The following is a 10,600-nucleotide window of genomic DNA, read 5'->3' on the forward strand; positions in this document are numbered from 1 at the left end:
CCTGACCCCATATTTTAAGTCCCCAAATATGATTGTAGTAATTAGGTAGAGTTCACACAGCCACGGACATCTGAATATAAATACTTAGAAACATTCTTTAATCCAGAACTCCATGATATATGATGATATATGTAATATATCATCCATGATATACGTAATCTTTGAGAATGACCAATGAAATAGAATTCTATTCAGTTAACCTAAGTATTATTAAATACCAACCTAGAGAACAAATGTTGCAGACCTCAAGTCATTTTATTCAGGAATTGGTGAAAATAGATATGGGCAAGAAAGAGTATGGATAAGAGAATTGTTCAATTCTGGTCTCACACAGGTATTTATGATCTTCTGTGTGTTCTTGATTTTGCTTATCTCATGTTCTTTTGTGCCTTTTTTCTTTGTTTCAGTGGCTTTGTTTCTTCTTTTTAAAGATTATATTTATTTATTTTTGAGAGAGAGAGAGAGAGAATATGAGTGAGAATGAGCAGGGAGGAATGGTAGAGGGAGAGGGAGTAGCAGACTCTCCACTGAGCAGGGAATCAGACTTGGGCTCCATCCCAGGACCCTGGTATCAGGACCTGAGCTGAAGGCAGATGCTTAACCTGACTGAGTCACCCAGGTGCCCCTAGTAGCCTTGTTTCTATTTTCAGAAAATACTTTGTCCATACTACTGCAATTGCTCTAAGATCTCTAAATATTGATTACACCATTACTATGAAAGTTTTATTTTTTTTTCCCCTTTGGAAGTCCTGTGGAATGTTTTGAGCCATTTATTACACCAGCATTGACTTCCTTCATTTGTTCAGTACTACAGGTCAACTTTCTAACTGGAAAGTCTGTTCTCTGATCATATACCTCTGCTGGGATTGGAAGGAGTGAGGTATCAGAATGTTTTACTGCTCTTGATTCCTGATTGGGGCCAGAGTTGAGAATGCATCCTTCTGTGGATGGCCACATGACACAAACTGTAATTCAGTTAAATAAGTCCAAACTCTCTGTTGTCCCCCATTCTTATTCCCCATCTATAGAAATTCAGAAATATTACTTCATATGAGTTTCACCACTTCTGGTCCCCTGACTTTTCAACCTTCTTCCCCATTGCCAGGCCCATGAACTAACAAGTCTATACCTGTTTACATCATTTTTTTTTTTTTTGCATTTATGTTTCACTTCCTTTTCCTGGAGATATTTTCCTGGGGATATATTTATGTTTCCTCTAAATAGATCTTTTGCTCATTCACAGAGCCTTTTCAGTTTCCCCTTCATTATTCTATCCACAGGCTGGTTGCAGTGTGGACAGGGGATAGAAACTCTGTTGGAATGTGTTTTTGCTTTCTACTAATTATGTGTGGCTTGAACTTGGAGTGTGGTCTAATCTAATGCTGAAGCCATGGGTCCAATGTGGATTAATTCTTACCCTTGTTGATTTTGTTGTTTTGGGTGGGTGAGGAGGAGATTTGGAAATGATCACATTGTTCTCCAAACCCCCAGTGTTGATATTTTTAATTATGGTATCATGAGAACTTGTAAATATTTTGGAGACTACATGGTATCATGTATGTAAAGGTTCAAACACTCCATCTAGAATATAGTTGCTCATTAGATGAACAAAGATTAGTTTTCTTCTGTCTTATAGGGGACTTTCTGAGGACATGTTTTATAAACTGTGTGGATTTTATCATTGGTGTTTGTTATTATTACCCATACATGTGTTTATTTCCACCAGGACCAGAATTCTGCTTCTCACTTTTGGTGAAGTTCAAGCCCTGATTCCTTTTTATAGAAGAGTTGTTCCATTAGGATTTTCAACAGTGATGTCAAAAAAAAAAATAGAATAACACTTTAGAGACAGCACATGACTGGGACATGCTATATCTTTTATGAACATCAGAAAAGCTTGCAGTTAGAATGCCTCAAAATTTTAATCTTAGATTTACCTCTGAGCAGCTGTGCATATTTGAGTATATGTGTTTGTATAAGCTTTCTTGAACTTTTTAAAAACAATGTTGCATATAACATGAGCAAAGGAGCAAAAAATACTTACCCTCATGTTTCTTTTGTTATCTTGTGATTGAGAATTTATAGTGATGACTGGCTAACCCTACAAATTTAAAAATGAGATGCTATGACTAATACATGTTAAAAGATTCATTGGAATGATCTGATTTCGAGGTGCTTTTGTATATAATGGAAAAGTAGGAAGATTTAGTAGAGAAACAAGAATTTTATTTCATTTTTATATATTTAATTCACTAAAATCTTATACTAAACTGAGAGTTCATCTAAAAAAATTGTTTACTCTTGTTACTCTCCCTTTGTAAGTTTGGTTTTACTGTAAGAGCCTCTAACCTTCAATAACATTTATATTAGTCTAATACTATTATATGACCACAATATTAATTACTATTTTATGATAGATTATAACAGTAAAGTACAATAGTTGTTACTATGTTAGATTAATATAATATTTATAGTAGTAAAATATATAAAATGTATAAGTATATTTTAAGTATTTATGATAATAAATATAATATGTTTTATATTGGCCTTTTATTGTAATGAAATATATGTATATATATCTCATAGATATGTATCGGTCTTTACCATGTGACTCTAAGCTCTTTGAGGATACAAATTGTGTCTGTATGTTCTGGGTCAGTATGCTGCCCTTAATGGATAGTCCTTAAGTTTCTATTCCTTAGACACATTTCTTATATCAGGTCCTTGAAATATGAATAGACCTCCCCCCAAAAAGTGTTCTGTGTCAGATAAGTTTTATAAATTGTATGTTAGAAAAGAGAGTAAATAGGTTTCTTTAATGGCAGGACTTAAGGCCTTTGATTGGGTCATGTGTACCGTGAATCACGCAGGGAAGTTTTATCATGAGTGATTGCATTTATTCTTTCAGCATGTTTTTTGTGTCTTAAATATGTCAGGCAGCGTTCCCATTTATTCAGGCTTAACCAGAGAACAAGAAGTTGAGGTCTCTTCTCCATGCAGTTCTTCACTGACACAGTATTTTTTCATCATTATTATTTTTAACTTTATTAAATAAATTTTATTTATTTTATTAACTTTATTAAATAAAAATATTTATTAAATAAAATATTTATTTATTAAAATAAATTTTATTTTTTACTTTAAAGATTTTATTTATTTATTCATGAGAGGAGAGAGAGGCAGAGACATAGGCAGAGGGGGAAGCAGGTGCCCCACAGGAAGCCTGATGCAGGACTTGATCCTGGAACTCCGGAATCCTGCTCTGAGCCAAAGGCTCAACCACTGAGCCACACAAGTGTCCCTAAAAAAATGTTAAATTTGAGTATACTTGACACACAATGTTACATTAGTTTCAGTTGTATAACGTAGTGACTCAGTATCTTTATTATGTTATGCTGTGCTCACCACAAATGTGGCTACCGTCTGTCACCATGCACACGGTATATTTTTCCAAGGAATATCTCCTCAGAATATCTATTACTCTTCCCTGAATATTTTTAAATTATTATTATATCCAATGCTATGTATTTCTTCCTTCCTCTGCTTCTGTTTTCATTCCTATTTAGAGATACCTGGATGCCCAATCACTACTATGAATGCTGAGAGCAGATATTTATTGGGAACTCATATACTAGTTATTGTAAATAAACCAACATTGTGTTCCCTAAATAAAATGACAAGGCAAAATGATACAACCCTATTTAGCTGCGACATTACTTTTGTCCTAATTGAATTTTCCATTATTTATCATTTTATTTCTAAACTTCCACTAAGCTTAACATTTACACATTGGATTATTTCCCTGGGTATGTATTTTCTTTTAGGTTTCCAGTCACTGCAGAATTACAGGAATGCTAGACAATTAAGGGTTTGATTATTTTGGTGCTGGATCATTTTAAATGGTTTTGTGTTCCAAAACCAAGTAGTGGCTGAGAATAGAGACAAATTGCATGGCTTATTTGGAATCTTGAAAAGTCCCACAAAGGAACTATTGCTTGAAAAGGATATAGAACCGAGATGAGAGGCACTACACCAAGATGTTTCATCACCAGAGAGAGAAACAAGTTCCAAACAGTGGCGGTCCACAGAGAGCTGTTGATGGCCATTGTGTCAAAGTTCTCATTCTTACTTTTCATTGACAGGGAGCTGGCATGCATCTCAGCTGTGTCAGGAAATGTGTTTTTGACATTTGAGAGGTGAGAAGAGAGCCAGGAAGGAGACATTGGGACCTTTTAAATGATTACACAACTTAAGCCAGGTTCTTATTCTGTAGAAATAGTCATATCGAGTTATAAGTATGAAAATTTGGCTCTACTGTTTTATAGTCTCTAAAGAGCTTAACATTTCATCTTATTTTAAATAGCAACAATAATGTACTTCACCTGCATTTAGCATTATAAAGTAGATATTTAATGGAATTAAGTAACTGGAGCTTTATCCTCTGATATAGCTTTTCATAATTATAAAAAGCTTTATGGTTACTATTTTGGAACTATTTTACTTTCATATCAGCAGTACTTGGCCAGTTAAGAAGACAAACTGTGCCCTTATCCCTTTACTTCCAGATTCAACACAGTGTTGTGGAATGAAAAAGTAAGTATAATTCTGTTGAGATTGGGTGTTATTTTAAGTTTAGTTTATAAGTTAATTAAAACTGCTTCAGATTTAGGTCAGGCTATCATGCTTTTGTTGTTGTGCGGTAATATCTGCTTCTTGCTCTGTAAAGGGTTATGGAGCTAGTACAAGTAATCCCTCTTGCTCTCTCTTCATGCTCTGTGCTCAGGATATAAACAAGACAAGTGTGCTGATTCAAGAAAAGCATTTTTTTTTTTTCCAAAAAGGCTGGTGTCTGGTCTGCCTCATATGGACCTCCCAAAATAGTGGCCACAATTTTGTTTGGTCACAACAGGCTGGGAAATTCTTCTCCCTAACAAGACACGAAGGCAGCATATGACAGTAGGCTCTTAAGTTCAGCAAAAGACTGGTTAAAGATGAATTGAATTCATACTAGACAGTTTTCTAAACAACTGAATTCAACTTTTAAGTTAAAACAAAACAAAACAGCAAACTGTCTGCTATTTACCTGCTCATTCATTGGCATATTGTTGGGGAACAGGGTCATACAAGACCCCCTCCTGTCATCATCCTGGCTTTGAGTCTTCACTTCCATGATCTGTACTGGCCCACACATCTTACAGACCCACATGCTGATCACTTCCTTGAACCCGAGCCCATATCCTCATTGCAGAGTGCTTTGTTTATGTCTGCAATTGCTCAAATGCCATCTGTGAAGCATCGAGCTATTGTGCCTGTATTTCTACTGGCTCTCGTTATTTCTCTTCCTATTTTCTATGGCACAAATAAGTGCAATTTTTGGGAAGCAGATGTTTTTTCAGTGTGAATGATTCTGCTAACACTTAGCAAAAATCTATCTGCTGCAAAAGGCCTTTTGCACTTGGTATAAGTCGGATTTCAGTGACCTCCCTCAATTTGGGCAGGAAGTTAGGTTTTTATTTGTATATTATCTAGAAGGAAATTTCTTTCTTATATATCTCACAAAATTTTGTTTCTCAAAATGTGTCCTGCCTCTTGGTACTAAATCCTCAGTAGAGGGGATTAAAATTGTCCTGCTTGTTTTCTAGGTGGTGGTTTTGCTAGGAGGGGGAAACTTGTATTTCTAGCAGGAAGCTGGTCCTTAGGAACTACTTCAGAGTTTCCTAAAGATTACTGTTGTTAAATTAAACTACAGTGAGATGCCACCTTATGCCAGTCAGAATGAGTAAAATTATCAAGATAGGAAACAACAAATGTTGGTAAAGATGTGGAGAAAAGGGAACCCTCTTACACTGTTGGTGGGAATGCAAACCAGTGTGGCCGCTCTGGAAAAGGTTCCTCAAGAAGTTAAAAATAGAGCTACCTATGACCCAGCAATTGCACTACTAGGTATTTACCAAAAAGATACAAAAATACAGATTCCAAAGGAGCACCTGAACCCCAATGCTCATAGCACCAGTGTCCACAATACCCAAACTTTGGAAAAAGCTGAGGTATCCATCAACAGATAAATGGATGAAGAAGATGTAGATACATACATACATACATACATACATACATACATACATACTAGGGAATATTACCCAGACATCAAAAAGGATGAATACTTGCCATTTACATTGGTGTGGATGGAACTGGAGGGTATTTTTTTTTTATTTTTATTTTTTTGGAACTGGACGGTATTACGCAGAGTGAAATAAGTCAAACATAGAAAGACAATTATCATATAGTTTTACTCATATGTGGAATATAAGAAACAGCAGAGAGGACCATAGGGTAAGGGAGGGAAAACTGAAGGGGAAGTCCTCAGGGAGAAAAACCAGGAGAGACTCTTAACTATAGGAAAAAAAAACTGAGGGTTGCTGGAGGTGAAGTGGGTGGAAGGATGGGGTAATTGAGTGATGGGCATTAAGTAGGGCACGTGATGTGATGAGCACTGGGTGTTCGATGGAACTGATAAATTATTGAATGGTAAATCTGAAAAAAAAGATTACTGTTGTTACTTGAAGGGTAACAGTGGGGTAAATATTGGCAATGTTTTTTTGTACACTGGAGATAGTGTTGGTGATACATAGGGACAACTGGGTAATACTTAAAATACAGAGAACTGTGCATGACATGTAGTATATGCTATGTAATTATTACTGTTGTTGCTGTTTGTATCTCTGAGCTTATAATGGAACTACTTATGTAATAACCAGGGAACATGTATTTCCTCCTAAATAGGCTTATCACAGAACTCAAGGAAACAATTAATGTTACCCCTGTCAGAACTTCATCTTGCCAATTATAAGACTCTTTCTAATGAGAAGAATCTTCCCCTAAAATTTTTCTTCTATGTAATTCTTAGAAGTTATTTGTTTGCCATTTTTATTCACAGAAGATTTTCTCATTAGATGTGGCTTGAATCTCTCAAGATACAGAGGTGGTAGTGGAAGGAATATGTGCCTGCTTTAGGTCACTCTCTTTTATCTGTTATGAAACAAGGTAATATTTCAAATAGGCACAACAGATAAAGGAACAATGGCACAAATGGGCTGATGTTTTATATGAGTCAGTGGCAACTTGAAAGGTTTATTGTGACATAGCTAATATAGGCCTGGATTCAGAGTCTGAAGATCTAAGGATTGTTTCTAGCTTGAGCTTTGTATTAGTCACTTAACCTTTGTTTCTCTCCCTTAAGAAGAGTATAAAATTACTAACCCAAACCAAGAAGGGACAGAGGAATAGTTAATTATGTAGGGGTTTTGAGTATAGAAATTCTCAGAAAACGTACTCTTTAATTACTACAGTTTCCCTATAGTACTTGAAAAATGTTAATCTTTTCCTTGTTCTCCAAAGTTCTGGATTGTGTTCTGTTGGACCCCATCAATTATGATCCTACATCTTCAAAAAAAAAAAAAAAAAAACTTCAACATGAATATTATGAGGTGACAAGGTAATGAAAGCAGATAAAGCCTGCTTCTAGTCAAAAAGTTTTTTTTTTTTAACTTAACTGTTTTGGTTTTGATTAGAGTTTAATAATGCCCTTTGCAATTATACATAGGGTAATAAATAACTGATATTTATGTGACATTTTATTGTTTTGTAAATGCTGGCACATGTTATCTCACTTAAACATCACAACAACTTTATGTGAAATTGCCTGAGGAATTTGCATTTCAGAGCTATTAAGTGGCTTGCCCAAGGACACACAGCTGGCAAGAGGTAGACCAAACCATGGACTTTCCAGCTTTAACTCCAGTGTTTTCTCCAAAATCTACCACAGCTTTATCAAAGACAGAAATACATTGTCCCTTAGACTTGTATCCCTCAGACCTGAATATTCTGATCAATATGTGCCATACTAAGACAAAACATAGTGAAATTGATGATAAAATAATGGCTTGGTCTTCAGGCAATCATCCCAACCACCCCTACCCTCAGTTCCCCCAAACCCCAAACTTTCTGTTTATCTTTAATAGGCAAATACCCTAATTCTTAATTTACTTGAACATTTTGTGGATAATGTCCTCATGCAATATAAAATATGAATTCTTGTTTTTTTATCTCAGTCTAGAATTGGCACTTTTCACATGATGTTCTCATGTATCACAAAACAAATGCTCAAACATTTTGAAGTGGAGGAGTGATTTGAATTATAACACAGCTGGCAAAGCTGTAGGCATCATTGGTAATTAAGCCCAATTTGACATGTTTATCCTTTAGTGCAAACAATGTTACCTGATCCAGTTTCCTTAATTCTTGATATTTTACTATGTTTCACCTCTTTAGTCTATGTGCTGGTATTGATGATTAAACGTTGGTTCTTTAAACTGGGGGATATTCTACATAGCTATCTCATTTGTTTTAGATGTTTACCTAGAGTTACCACATCCATTGTTTCTGTGAGCTCTGTCAATAGAAAGAAATTAAATGGCTGCCAAGAAGTCATCTTTGCTCTGTGCTTGATGATTTTCTTTTCTCTTTCTGACTTTAGCCTTCTAGAAGTGCTATCATAGCAACATTAAGTGACTTTTAGGAAAATACATCAATTCCAGGCCTGCCAGCCTTCATACAATGGATTTTCCTTTCTGGTTTGGCTTTAAGTCTTTAATGTACATCACACATTTCTGAGCTGACAGGCAGTTCTGGCTTAGCCCTTATCAGAACATCCATTGTACTGCATTGTAATTGGCTGTTTGCTTATTGGTTTCTTTCTCTAGACTACAAACTCTTGTAGGAAGAAGACTTTATTTTGTTGAAATCCCACCCCACTACCCCTGTTCATAGAAGGGGTGTCTGGCACATAGCGCAAGCTATTCATTAAATGTTTAGTGAATAAATGAATGAATTCAAGTCAATTAAGACAGCATCCCTGTTTTTCCAGTCTCTGACTATTCTCCTTGGGTATGGTGCTAGTATCCACGTAAAAAATGGAGACAATGATAGTATTATTCTCAGAGACCACTGCAAGAGTTAATTAGACAATTCATTTGGATGTTTTATACTGTAAAGTACTCTTCAAATGATGATTATGCTAATTACCACAGCTTTGTATCTGCAATGTTTTATTTCCCATAATTATATCATAACTACTTTTTTGCTTTAGTTCAGGTCTGTTTTATTGCAATAGTAATGTAAGTTAGCCTCAATGCTTCAATTCCTGCTCTTTATTCCACATGGCAACTAGATTAACCATTGAAAATATAAGATAGGATTGCCAGTCTTCACTTCACATCCTTCAACCCTTCACCCTTTAAGGGGCTTGTTGTTATCCCCAACTCCCAGGCTAATGCCTGATATCTGTGCTTATAAGCCTCTGGTAGGTGTGTATCCAGTATTGGGAGGCCTCCAAAGAAGACACAAAAACCTTTCATCACATGCTTCCTGATTATCTCCCCAGTCTCCTATCTCACTCCAGCAAGAGCTGGATACATATCCAGGATTGTAGTAGTAAGGAACAGTGGAGAATCCTGCTATGCTCCTTCACACCTCAGGACCTTTGCATATACTTTCCTTTTCTTCTCAGAAGACCGTTTCCCTCCCCTGCCGGGGCACTCCACCAATGTGTATCCCTTACACTTCAGCTTCACCTTAGACTCATCTTCAAAGTACTTCCCTTTCACCCAGCAGAGGTTTCCTGTCATTTGATTTCTCATAGCACACTGCATGTAAGAATATCTATACAGTATGCAAGGAATCTGTAATAATTGTTTGCATGTGTGTTCTCTTAACCTGATGATGAGCTTTTTGTGTGGAGCTGAAATGTAATGTCTGTATTCCCTGTACCTAATGCGGCACTTGATACTCCATAACCACTCAATAAACGTTTCTGAAATGAATTATTATACAGCCTTTGTAACTATGATTTTATTGGCAACACTATATTCTGACATATTCTTCTAGTAGAATTTCTGCTGTTGCAAGAATTTTAAAGATTCCCAATGCTCTGTATGTAGATTTCCATCTCAATTGAATTTTTCACTTACTGTAAATTCTCAGGCAATGTGAACATTGAAGAATAAAGTTTCTGATAAATAATGCCTTAAAATTGTTAGGTTAAGTTTTAGAAAGGGAAAAAAATACCTTTGCAAGACTGTTCACAGGTAGGAGCTTTGCAGAGTTCCATGTAAAATACTTATTTATCTATGTAAAACACAGGGAGTTTATGTGCACATGGGACTTTAATTTAAGTAACGAATATATAAAACTATAAGCAAAATAGGAAAATGGGTAACTAGCATGAATAGGCAATTCATAGGAGGGGAACTATCAATGGCTTTCAAGTGTATGAAGAAATGTTTGAATTTACTAGAAATGCAAGAGTTGTGAATTCATATATCAATAACCATCATTCACTTCACTCAGAATGGCAAAAATTAAGAAGGGGGCCATCGGCAAATGTTGGCAAAAGTGTGGGAAGACCTAATTTTTTTGCACTGCTAGTGAAAGCATAGATCTAAGTAGTCATTCTGGAAATCAATCTTATAGGCTTAGCAAAATTAAGTCTATTTCTTACAGTGACATTTGTGGTAGCAGAGAGGTAAAGGAAGCCTAGCTGCCT

This window comes from Canis lupus, chromosome 14 (genome assembly GCF_003254725.2).
Source record: "Canis lupus dingo isolate Sandy chromosome 14, ASM325472v2, whole genome shotgun sequence".
NCBI classification, from domain to species: Eukaryota; Metazoa; Chordata; class Mammalia; order Carnivora; family Canidae; genus Canis; species Canis lupus.